Here is a 12,582-nt window from a genome sequence, read left to right on the forward strand (position 1 = left end):
TTTGAAAATTATTGCTTTTGTTTTTTTGCATATATGTTACGTTTCACAATAAAAAAAAGTGTGGTTTTTTTTTTAAAGTATATGGGGAAAGTGATTAGGAGAATGTGCCTAAGACAATATATTAGAGGGTTAAGAGTTAAAAAAAAAATTGGGACAAAGAAAATAAACCTTATTTATCCCATGAGACCTGGGGGCTGAGTGCAAAAATCTTTGCCCCTGATGAAGCCAACCGGGCCACGTGCAATGCCACAAGCCGTGCCCGGGACTGCACACTGTGCCTCCAACATGGCCCCGGGGAAGTCTGCGGGGCAGAGTTGGGGGTGAGGGGCACTCCCAGGGGTGGCTGAACGTGCTGCCCCCTTGGCTGAGCAGCCTTGGGAAGGAGCAACAGGACAGGACAGGCCCAAAGGTATAATTTTTAAGACCAATTCCTGGCTATAAATTGACAGTTGTCTTTTTGTGTCTGTGAAAAATAACATATATACAAAAAAGCAATACATTTCAAAGTACATTGCGACAGTTAGTTGTCGAACAGATTTCAGAGTTTGGTATGGGTTACAACTCCACAATTTTAGGTTTTATCTCTACCTGCTCTAAGGTACCAGAGACTAAAAGAAATATCAATATACTGATTCAGCAAACATCTTTGTTTGTTAAACCCTACCTTCTTCTATAACTCCACCATCAACTTCTATCTTTCTCCTACTCCTTAGGGGTATTTGGGCTATGCCCGTTCTCATTTTTCATGTTGGAAGGGGATGTCGATAATATGGGGTAGCAGGATGGAACTAGTTGATGTTTTGAAAAGGTTGGCCTCTCTGCATTTCAGGAACTGTCTTGTCCACGGACCCATCTGGAGGGTGTAGGTTTCTGGAAAGTTACCCTAGTGCGTGGAACGTTTGTAGAATCTTACATATTGCCTTAGGTGTTCTTTAGGATTGGTTGGAATGGTTTTGCTTGGGGTCTGGCAAGTTATGATAGGTAGCAATGTCTAACTGAAGCTGGCATAGGAGTGACCTCCAGAGTAGCCTCTTGACTCTATTTGAACTCTCTCAGCCACTAACTTTATTAGTTACCCTTATTTTCTCCTTTTTGGCCAGGATGGAATTGTTGATCCCACTCTGCCTGGACCAGTCTCATTCCTGGGAGTCATTTCCCAGGCCACCAGGGAAACTTTCACCCCTGGATGTCATGTCTCACTTAGGAGGGGAGGGCAATGATTTAACTTGCAGGGTTGGGCTTAGAGAGAGTGAGGCCACATCTGAGAAACAAAACAGGTCCTCCAGAAGTAACTCTTAGGCATGCCTATAGGTAGGCTAAGCTTCTCCGCTACCTATTTAAATTTCAGAAGAGTAAGCTTCAAGACCAAGGGCATGGTCTATTGATTTGGGTATCCCTAAAGTTTGACACAGTATCAGGGGATTCCCTGATGGTAAGGTTTAATAGGTCCATATTTTTTCTCCCATTCCTCAAGGGGCTTTACCAATACTTTTTGATTATCTGCTTAATATATTCTAGGATGTATCCAGGCATTACACCAAGCTATGCAGGATTAAAATCTGGGCTCCCTGTGTTTCAGCTGTTCAAATGAGGTACCCAGACAGGTTGAGTTAGATTATGTACAACAGAAAATTTAGGTTCCGGACAAAATAAACCTTTCTTCCTTTGGCCCCAAGAGTAGGTGTGGTTCTAAAATATAGACAATGAAGTTGACAGGTTTTGAAGTCATTATATTACTCTGCTACTTTGCATATTTAAAATTTTTCCACTCCTTTTTTTTTTTCCTGTAACATTTTTTCAAACATCAAAATATAGAGTGGTTCAAATGACCTCTTAAGCAGCAAAGTAAAATACGTGGTACAAAGAAATCATATTTTACAAGCATTTCAAGTTTGTGCTGAGCATTCAGACTTAGAAAAGAACTCTGTAACACATTGTATTTTTATTATAATGAGTTAAACCTACAAAATAAACCCTAATCTTCTGACTGTATTTTTTTCCCCAGAGTTATTAAAGGGTGTAAATGGCAATAAACTCATTATACAAACATATTGAAAAGTACAAAAGCATCACAGGATTGGAGGAACTGAAGAAAACTGGCAGACTCCAAAAGAGATCTCAGGCTCCAAAGAGGAAAGACACATCGAGTTTAACAAAATAATACATCAGATACACACTTGAAATCTTACCTGATAACTCAGTCACAACCTGAAAAATATTTCTTTGAGTGATTTCCTAATCTTTTTTGTGTCTAGAATTTGCCCTCGTTCAGTAACTTAAGATTCCCTTAAAATGACATTTCAAAATTAAAATAATTCATCAAACAGGAGGCATTTTATAGGCAAGGTAAACTACAGCATAATGTATTTAGATAATAGTGTCCTTTTTTTAATCGAGAAGCTTTATAATGGTCAGGGATTGACAGAGAAGATGACAAATAAACATTTCAGACTTTTATCAGCTATGAAAAAAGAAATCATTTTTATAGACTTACTATTGTCATTAGTACATTCAGTTTTGGGTAAAAGATTTAAAATTTAAAATCCCTCTAAAATAATACAGTGTTACTAGAAAAAGAAATTGGCCACATCCTGAGGTCATTTTAGTGAACTACCATCATTTAAATGTGCGAGAAGTAATAGTTGGCCTAATTAATGAAACCTTTAAAAATATTGTCTTTAGAAAGACTTGTTGAGGACAATGGTTTTTCAGACACATTCTGATATTCAAACTCACTTTATAGCAGAACCATAGTTTAAAAGTTTTTTTTTTTCTTTTTAAAAAAAGCTGTCCGATTTCCATTTCTTTGGGAAATATTTTCACCCGTGTGTTGTTCAATTCCACAGGTTAAGCTTGATGAATTTCCTACATATTGCAGAGATTGCCATGCATTGCCTTCTCCTCCTTTCGAAAAAACAGTGGCAGACTTGCTAGACTAGAACTGAGATGATTAAAGGCATGCAATAAAAATATCCCCCATCAAAGTACCTGTGACATCATCAACAGGCATATCTTGCCACTCCTTAGAAAGAATAGCTGAAAAAGTTAAAACTGGTGTTGTGAACAATATATAATATATTGGCGTCATGGTGGAGGTGTTGAAAATGTCCAGGGTTCTACTCAGGCCCTTGATCTGTGTGTTTGACATTCAGCAGCAGAGCCCAGGCGGTGTGGCAGCACAGACTTTCCCACAAGCAGTTCTTTACTAGCAATGCCCAAGCCTTTGACACAGGACACCGAAAATGCGCCAGTCACAGAGCAGGTTGTTATACACACAAAGACATTTGTCTGTCCGTGGTGGGGTCCCACTACGAGGATTAATATCGAGGACACAATGACCACAAAACCGGGATCACCTGGCTTGTGAGACATTTCATTTAAGGTCTCTATCTCCTCTTCTTTTGGCCCATAACTGTAGAGTCTAAATTACTTAACAAACACCCAATTTTCCCATGAAGATTAAGGCTTTCACAAAAGTATTAAAAATATGGAATGCTTCACGAATTTGCGTGTCATCCTTGCACAGGGGCCATGCTGGTCTTCTCTGTATCGTTCCAATTTTAGTATATGTGCTGCTGAAACGAGCGCTTTTTTTTAAATTAAAAAATTGTATTTACTCAGAAGCATTCAGAATGTCAACAAAACAGCTGCAGCTTTTTTTTTGCAATTAGAGTCGTATTCAGTTAACAGAATAACAATTATTTTGAATAAGTTGATGAGAGACAACTGAAGATGAAAAGCCTAATCTCCATATATAACTAATTTGTGCTGCCACCAAAAAGAACCTGCTTTAAATTTTCATGCCAATTTTCAACCCCCATACTGTATCAGGCAAGGTTAGTGGCTACTGAAAAGACCACAAGACAGGGCTATTTGAAAACACATTCGGTAGTGTGTTAACTATTCAAAAAAAAAAGTCCCTTTACAGTTTAAAAAACAAATCTTACACAGCCTTATGTTTCAATTTTTTTCTTTAGAAGGAGTGAGTGGTGTACACAGGGGCTAAATGCCTTATAGATAAGAAATAAAAAACAATTGTGCTAGAACCAATTTATCATCATCTTCGTCTTCTTTGTCTTACTCCTTCTTTTTCTTTCTTTTCTCAGCCTTGACATCTCCCTTTTTTGCAGTACCAGGCTTTCCTGATGCCAGGAAATGCCACAATATCCTTTTCATATTTCTCCTTGAGCTTAGCAGCCTTCTTTCCCTAAGGCTGCTTGTCATCTGCACCCAGTTTATTACACATCTGTCCCAGTTTCTCTGCAGAATGAATATCTGCCAGGATATTCGCCTTCGATTTGGGCGCGATACTCAGAACAAAACAAGAAAAAGGCCAAAGGCGGCCTCTTGGGTGCACTGGGACCCTTGAACTTCTTTTTTGCTTCCCCTTTAAAGAGGGATATAGGTTTTCATTTCTCTTTCATATCTTGTCTGCTTTGGCCGTGTCTTCACATTTTCCTTGCTCTTTAGCAGACATGGTCTTCCACCTGTCTCAGCACTTCTCAGGAAACTCTGAAAAGTTGACCGAAGCATCCGGTGCCTCTTCTTGTGCTCCTCCCAGCGGGTTTGCACAAAAGAATGCACATGATGACGTTTTGCCTCTCTGCCTCTCAGTGCCTCCTTTGCCCATGCTTAGTTATTTTTCATTATTTTACTCGGCTAGGCACAGAGTCACCTCACGTCCGCCTGGCTCTCACTTGCCCCCGCGCTGTCTCTACGGAGCTCAATGTACTGCAGAGGCCATGCCTGTTCCCTTTCAATCAAACCTTTCTTAAAAGAGAAAAAAAAAAAACAAAACAAAACCCAGAAGAGTAAACATTATTAAAAACCGGGACGAGAGACGTGATTTTTCTATTTCTAAAATAACAAGCTAGTTGCTTTGACTCTTAACACTTTCATCACTTAAAATAAATAGCTATAAAAATATTAGAGAAAATTACAATGTAGAAAAGAAAATCATTCCCTGTAATCTCGCCATGCCCAAATAAACCTGAAGTTTTTTTTGTTTTGTTTTGTTTTTTAATACAGGCTTCTGCGTGGTTGAAGTCAGGATCCTGGAGTCCGTAATTCTAGTCAGACCAGTGTCCAGAATCCCGGCCCTCAAGCCCGCGTCTTCCCACTCCCCCTTTCAAGAATCCTGAAGTTTCTCAAGCAGTGTGTGCAATGAGAAGTTTCTGGATTGCCAGCCAACCGCCACGAGCTGGAGTGGCAAGGAAGATTCTGCTTTACATGGCCCAGCAGTTACCTTGGTTTCAGATTTCTGGCTTCCAAAACTGGGTGACAATACATTTTTGTTGTTCAAAAAAGAAAGGAAAAAGTTTCTGGGTCAGAAGCCTAGAAAACAGGCCTTTGGGAGTTATCTTCTGGGCAGGGGTGCGCTCCTAAGGTCAAGGTGTTCAGGGGTGGGCTTGCCTACGCCCAGACAACCAGCAAGAGATAATGATTTCTTCACGGACGAGGGAGCTGGCTCTTGGCTGCTGTGTGCTTGCTGTTAGTGCTGAATCTCATGTGACAGGAAGGTCTAAGCAGGAAGAGGTACGGTCATCCCCTAAAATAGTGAAGCTTCTCAGAGTTCTGTTTGGCACCCTTTTGGCCCCAAGTCTATGGGGTGGTTTTAAAACATGTTCGCAAATTCTCGGACGCTGCTCCTATTGAAAGGTGGCATCTAACTTCACTCCCCTTGAATCTGGCTCAGCCTTAGTGACTCCTTTCTAATGAATAGAATGCAGCAGCAGACACAGAGCACAACTCCTTCCCAGGCTGGGTTTAACAAAAGGGGAGATTGGAGTGTGTGTGTGTGGACGGTGGGTGTGCTCTCACATAGGTGTGTGTGAACACGTACGGGCTCCTGTGTGCCTGCTGTGCCATAGTCCCTGACGATGCCAGCTGAATAGAGTTATAGGCGGGGGCAGCTAGGATTATGCTCTGGGAAGTTTAGCCACTTGTCATTTGGAAGCCTCCCTAAGGGGTCCTCATTTGCTGGAAAAAAAAAACTGTCAACTGTAAACGGAGTTGGGGACATGCTGGCTACAAGCCAATGGTGGGGACATTCAACAAAAATTTATTGGGCATTGACTATGTGCCAGGTGCCGTGCTAACCTCTGAGATTCGACAGTGAACAATCAGACATGGTCCCTGTACTCATAGGGCTCACCTGGGGATGACAGCCAAGCAGCTGAGCAATGAATAAACCAATGTCTTGAGCGTAGTGATCAATATGACCCAAGCTCCTGCTGGTTTTAGCATATCTGAATTATGTGCCTCTCTGTTGTGTGTGAAAAACTTAGCAAGGCTTCTTGGATAAAACTGTCTGATTTTGCGGGGGAGGTGGGAGGGTGGGCAGACAGGGGAAGACGAGGAGGCTGGACAAACATGTTTGTGAAACTGGATACCCCAGTTCTGTGCCACGTCCTCTCCATTCAGAAGATCCAGATGCTGCCAGAACCAGTGCATGTGGTCCCCTGAGTTGAGTGGAGATTTGGGGAATTGGAGAACTACCCCCTGAGATTCTGCCTTACTTTCAACCTGCAGATCTTACTAGCCAACCCCCAGACATTCTCCTTCACTTCTGCTTGGATCCCACCTACCCAACCTGGCCGCATCCTAACGGTTCTCTGCAGCCCTGAACTGAAGCTGAGGCCCACAGGTCTCAGCAGGAGATAGTGGGACCTGATGGAACTCTGCAACCCCCTGGAAAGAAGGAATCAATTGAGCTGAGTACGGAGGGGAGCATCGTGCCAACATGCCCATTTGTTGAAGTTCCTAATTCTCTGTCATCGTGCCACCTGGAAAGTCATTGGGACCCATTCCAGCCTGAGGCTTTCAGGGTCCAGCATCTGGCCCCACAGCTTATGATCCACTGCTGCCCAGGTGATGCTTCCAGGAAAAGGGAGGGCCCAAGAAGTTCAAGGGCCCACGTCTTTCCCTGAATCCTGAATGTAACGGGCTTGACCACACTCACATTCTCAGACTGGTTCTGGTGGAGGAGGCTGTCTTGAGAAGATAATGAGCTTCATGCTGTCTACAGTGTACCTGGTCATCCATCAGGAAGGTTTTCCACCTACATGGACCACTAGCTGCCTTAGTCCAACCAAGGGATCCACTTGATTCCTGGTTCCCGAGGACTCATCCAGCCATCCAAATCATCTGCCCCCTAGCTCGCACATCCCGACACAAGGAATATCAGCTGAAACCTGAAGGCATCACTCTGAGCTGTAGACTATACTACTACCCGGATGCAGTAGGACCCGGTGGCCAACATGTGATTTATTTATTTATTTAGATATAATTCACATGCCATAAAATTCACTCTTTTAATGTATGTAATTCAGTGTTTCTTTCAGTACATTCACAAGATTGGGCAGAACATTTTCATCACTTCAGAAAGAAACTCATACCCATTAACAGTCACTCCCCATTTCCCTTCCTCCAGCCCCTGGCAAATACTAATTTTCTGTCTTTGTGGATTTCTCTATTCTCTACAGTTTATATAAATTGGATCATACAATATGCTTCTTTTTGCTTCTTTCACTTAGCATAACGCTTTCAAGATTCATTCATGGTGTAGCATGTGCCAGTATTTCCTTCCTTTTTACAGCTGAATAATATTCCATTGCATGGTAATACCACGTATTGTTATCCGTTCATCAGTTGATGGATGTGTGAGTTCCCCATTTGGGCTATCATGAATGACGCTGCTTTGAACATTGGCATACACGTTTTTGTGTGAACATATGTTTTCAATTCTCTTGGGTATACACCCACAGTGTATTTGATGGGTCATGTGGTAATTCTACGATAACATTTTGAGGAAGTGCAGGTGACCAAATTTGCAACTGCTGAGTTCGTCCACTTCTCCTGTCTGCTGAGAACTCACCTTTCAATAGCAATAACAGCTTCCTTGCCTCCTTTGTCCACAAAATTGAGTCCTACCACAAACCTGACTATGAGGCAAAATGGGGGGCCACTGACCTTGTGTGAGAAGAAAGTTGACAGCAGGCCCCAGGGAGAAGGCCATTCTTCTGGGGCGCTCTGTCTGGCCCTCTTCCTGCCATACTCACCCCACTCATCCTGGTGGAAGCCTGAAAGCCTCTTCCTGGGCTGTCACTGTGATGGAGTTCTGGGTCTTGTGTTTCAAGCTGCCTCCGTCCATGTGCGCCCAGCCCCCGTTTCCCCTCTCCCTACTGAACAATATGTGCATGGACTTGGCCGTGCTCCCCTCTTTTTTTTTTTTTTTAAATTTATTTATTAATTAAAAAATTAAGAAACAAAATAAAACATCAACATTCATAATCAGTAATTCACAATATCATCACTTAGTTGCATATGCATCATTTCTTAGAACATTTGCATTAATTCAGAAAAAGAAATAAAAAGACAATAGGAAAAGAAATAAAACGAACACAGGAAAGAAAAAATAAAGATTATACCTATCATACCCCTTACCCCTCGCTTTCATTGATCACTAGCCTTTCAAACTAAATTTATTTTAGCATTTGTTCCCCCTATTATTTATTTTTATTCCATATGTTCGACTCCTTTGTTGACGAGGTAGATAAAAGGAGCATCAGACACAAGGTTTTCACAATCACACTGTCACATTGTGACAGCTATATCATTATTCAATCATCCAAGAAGAGGATCTTGAATGGAAAAGAAAGAAGAAAGAGACGAAGAAAAAGAAGAACCGACACAGTCCAGACCACCCAGGCATGGGCAGCAGCCAGCCAGCAGCAGCCTCCACTAACAGGACTGTTGGACTCTGCCAGGATCACTTTTCCTGCTCATGCTCCCCTCTTGACAAGAGGCAGCAGCCACAAATGGTGGGAAGGTGATCAACTGGGGAGGCTCATGATTCGTGGTCTAGGCCACAACATAAGCCACAGCTGAGGGCTCCAAAGAATGCGATTGAAAAGTGGCTATGCAATTCAGAAATTTAGCTTCAGCAGATGAGGGTGCATGTAGTCGGCGCTGAACTTCTTCCAGTTTAGATAGAATTAAATGGTACCCTATCCTTGTAGTCTCTGAAAAGCACCACCCAGTTTCTGAGAAGCAGAGCAGGTGAACCTAGGTTAAATGAAAGCAATCAGAAGACAGCCACTTTTGACACCTGGAAACTGAGGCAGAGAGTGGTTGAGTAACCCATCTGGGGTGACCAGCCATCCCATCTGCCCGGGACAATTCTGGTTTTAGTGTGGAAGGTCCCCTGTTCTAGGAAACCCCCTAATGCTGGGCAAGCCAAGAAAAACTGGTCAGTACCATCCAAGGTCACACAGCTAGCAAGTGGAATCTGAAACCAGATGTCTCTTTCTCCAAAGTCCTCCTTACATTAATGAATTACTCCTTGAGCATGTCAATCACATGAGACATACCCAAATCTTCAACAAGGGAGTCCAGGCTCTTCGTGCAACTCTTGCCTCCCCCTTCACCACTCTCTCTGTAGCACGGTCTATCCCAGTCTCAGAGCTCCAGCCTTCACCCAGGGCCATCTGGGTGGCAACAGGAAATAAAGGTGGGGCTGAGCACAGGACGGTTTCCACATTGCTCAGAACTTGCCAGATCTCTTGCCTACTTGGTGATCTAGAACCCAAGAATCAGAGTCTGACCATGAAAAGATGATGAGAATGAATTACAGAATCCAAGTGTCATGTCTTTGGGGGAAATCTGAGATGGCGCAAAGGACCCGGGCTTTGGAGCCAACCAGCCCTGGGATTAAATTTGAGTTTCTTCATTGAACAGCCGTAAGACCCTTGGCAACCTATTAGATTTGTGTCTGAGTTTCCATTTTTTCACTAATCTCCATTGCGCTGGTTTGAAAGGATATATGAACCCTAGAAAAGCCATGTTTTAATTAAAACCCCATTTTGTAAAGGCAGGATAATCCCTAATCAATACTGTATGTTTGAAACTGTAATCAGATCATCTCCCTGGAGCTGTGATTTAATCAAGAGTGGTTGTTAAACTGGATTAGGTGACGACATGTCTTCACCCATTTGGGTGGGTCTTGATAAGTTTCTGGAGTCCTATAAAAGAGGAGACATTCTGGAGTAAGAAAAAGATTCAGAGAGAGCAGAGCAGAATGGCATAGCTATGAGAAGCAGAGTCCACCAGCCAGCGACCTTTGGAGATGAAGAAGGAAAATGCCTCCCGAGGTGCTTCATGAAACATGAAGCCAGGAGAAGAAGCTAGCAGATGATGCTGTGTTCACCATGTGCCCTTCCAGATGAGAGAAGAACCCTGTGTTCACCATGTGCCTTTCCAGACGAAAGAGAAACTGTGACTGTGCTTGCCGTGTTCCCTTCCACTTGGGAGAGAAACCCTGAACTTCATCAGCCATCTTGAGCCAAGGTATCTTTCCCTGGATGCCTTAGGTTGGACATTTCTATAGACTTGTTTAATTGGACATTTTCTTGACCTTAGAACTGTAAACTAACAACTTATTAAATCCCCGTTTTAAAAGCCACGCTGTTTCTGTTAGCTGCATTCTGGCAGCTAGCAAACTAGAACATCCATCTTGAAGGGTAGTTGTGGGGATAATATAATAAAAGATAGTTGTGGGGGTAGAAGTGGGCACTCAACACTTGGTTCCCCCTCCCACCTTAATCTAGCATCATCTCTGAAAGACTATCAAAGAATCTGACCCTCCACTTTAGGGACCCACCTCGAACTTTATTATCATCCAGGATCACTCTATGTTGGCCATAAAGGCTCCCACTCCACCTGCTGGTTGATCTTGTTCCATCTCCCTATTTCCCTCCATAAGTGCTTTTCGTACATTACATACATGCTATCTTTGCACGTGCAGCAGTGTTCTGTGAGTAGGTGAGCATTTCGCCCTATTCTTTAAAAAAAAAATCAGCATGAATGCAAAAGTGATGTTTCAGTTTGCTAAAGCTGCCAGAATGCAATATACCAGAAATGGGTTGGCTTTTTAAATGGGGATTTATTAGCTTACAAATGTACAGTTCTAAGGCCATGAAAATGTCCAAATTAAAGCACCTGAAGAAAGGCCACCAGCATCTGGGACATCTCTGTCACATGGGAAGGCACATGGCTGGACACTGCTGGTCCTTCTCTCTTGGGTTCCATAGCTTTCACTTTCTGGCTTCAGAGGCTTCCTCTCTCAGCTCCTCCGGGGGCTTTTTGTGTGGAATGGTAGGAATGGATTGTGCTGGTTTGAAAGGAAATATGCCCCCTAGAAAAGCCATGTTTTAATCAAAATCCCATTTCATAAAGGTAGAATAATCCCTATTCAATACTGTACGGTTGAAACTGTAATCAGATCATCTCCCTGGATGATGTGATTTAGTCAAGAGTGGTTGTTAAACTGGATTAGGGGATGACATGTCTCCACCCATTTGGGTGGGTCTTGATTGGTTTACTGGAGTCCTATAAAAGAGGAAACATTTTGGAGAACGGGAGATTCGGAGAGAGCAGAGAATGCTGCAGCACCAAGAAGCAGAGAGTCCACCAGCCAGGGACCTTTGGAGATGAAGAAGGAAAACGCCTCCCAGGGAGCTTCATGAAACTGGAAGCCGGGAGAGAAAGCTAGCAGATGACACCGTGTTCGCCATGTGCCCTTCCAGCTGAGAGAGAAGCCCTGACTGTGTTCTCCATGAGCCTTCTCATTTGAGAGAGCAACCCTGAACTTCATTGGCCTTCTTGAATCAAGGTATCTTTTCCTGGGTGCCTTAGATTGGACATTTCTATAGACTTGTTTTAACTGGGACATTTTCTCAGCCTTAGAACTGTAAATTTGCAACTTATTGAATTCCCCCTTTTAAAAGCCATTCCCTTTCTGGTATATTGCATTCCGGTTGCTAGCAAACTAGAACATGGATAACTGAGGTTTATAACTAAATCTTGAGGTATAATTGGGCATGTTTTGATTTTCTCATTTCAATGGGATGAAGTCACCCCTTAAAACAGGAGATGGTTGTTAGACCTGCACACACTTGATTCATGTGGAAAACACTTCCTTGGCATGCTCCATGCACCCACAGTGCACTGAAACGTCACTCACGCCAGCTGGTAGATACAGATACTGCCTCCTCTTTCCTGAGTAGCAGCAGCTGGATTCCAACGCAACCTGGCCCCTGAGTCTCTGCCTTAATGCATTTCCAGAATACATCATGCACAAAAGCAGATGATTGCTTGAGTGTCATGTGATGAACAGACAAGGCAATCAAATGTGCTCATAGTCTTCAATTAATTCTTCCTGACACAGAGTAACAATCGGTGAATCCTGGTGGCTTGACTCCATCTCCTTCCCACTTTAATAGCAGCTTATCTAGAATACGTGAGCACTGAGTATGGCCGAATAAAACGACTCACACTATATGATATTGTCATATGTTCTGGAAAGTGATCATTTTTTGTGCCAGGGAAAAAAAGTAAAGGAAACAAAGGAGAAAAACAAAGATCAAGGCATCAAGCAATTAATTCAGTAAGAGATGTGGAGATTTTGAAAGCAAAAAAACATGGAGGGCCATAAAAGAGATTACCACATAAGATACACTTCAATATAAAAAGGATATTATAACCAGATTCCAATTGACTTTAGTGTCAGTTGTCCAACCAACT

General features: G+C 42.7%; 1 non-coding gene and 1 pseudogene across 1 annotated transcript; both read right to left on the minus strand.

Annotated features, from left to right (window-relative positions):
* Positions 1 to 2,724: 2,724 nt before the first annotated feature.
* On the minus strand, positions 2,725 to 3,533 carry LOC143667793 (magnesium transporter NIPA2 pseudogene; annotated as a pseudogene).
* Positions 3,482 to 3,588, minus strand: LOC143667869 (U6 spliceosomal RNA). The gene has a single exon (XR_013168177.1). It is a non-coding gene; the product is annotated as a U6 spliceosomal RNA (small nuclear RNA).
* Between the last annotated feature and the right edge of the window lie 8,994 nt (positions 3,589 to 12,582).

The sequence above is a fragment of the Tamandua tetradactyla genome, chromosome 23, assembly GCF_023851605.1.
Source record: "Tamandua tetradactyla isolate mTamTet1 chromosome 23, mTamTet1.pri, whole genome shotgun sequence".
In the NCBI taxonomy this organism is placed as follows: Eukaryota; Metazoa; Chordata; class Mammalia; order Pilosa; family Myrmecophagidae; genus Tamandua; species Tamandua tetradactyla.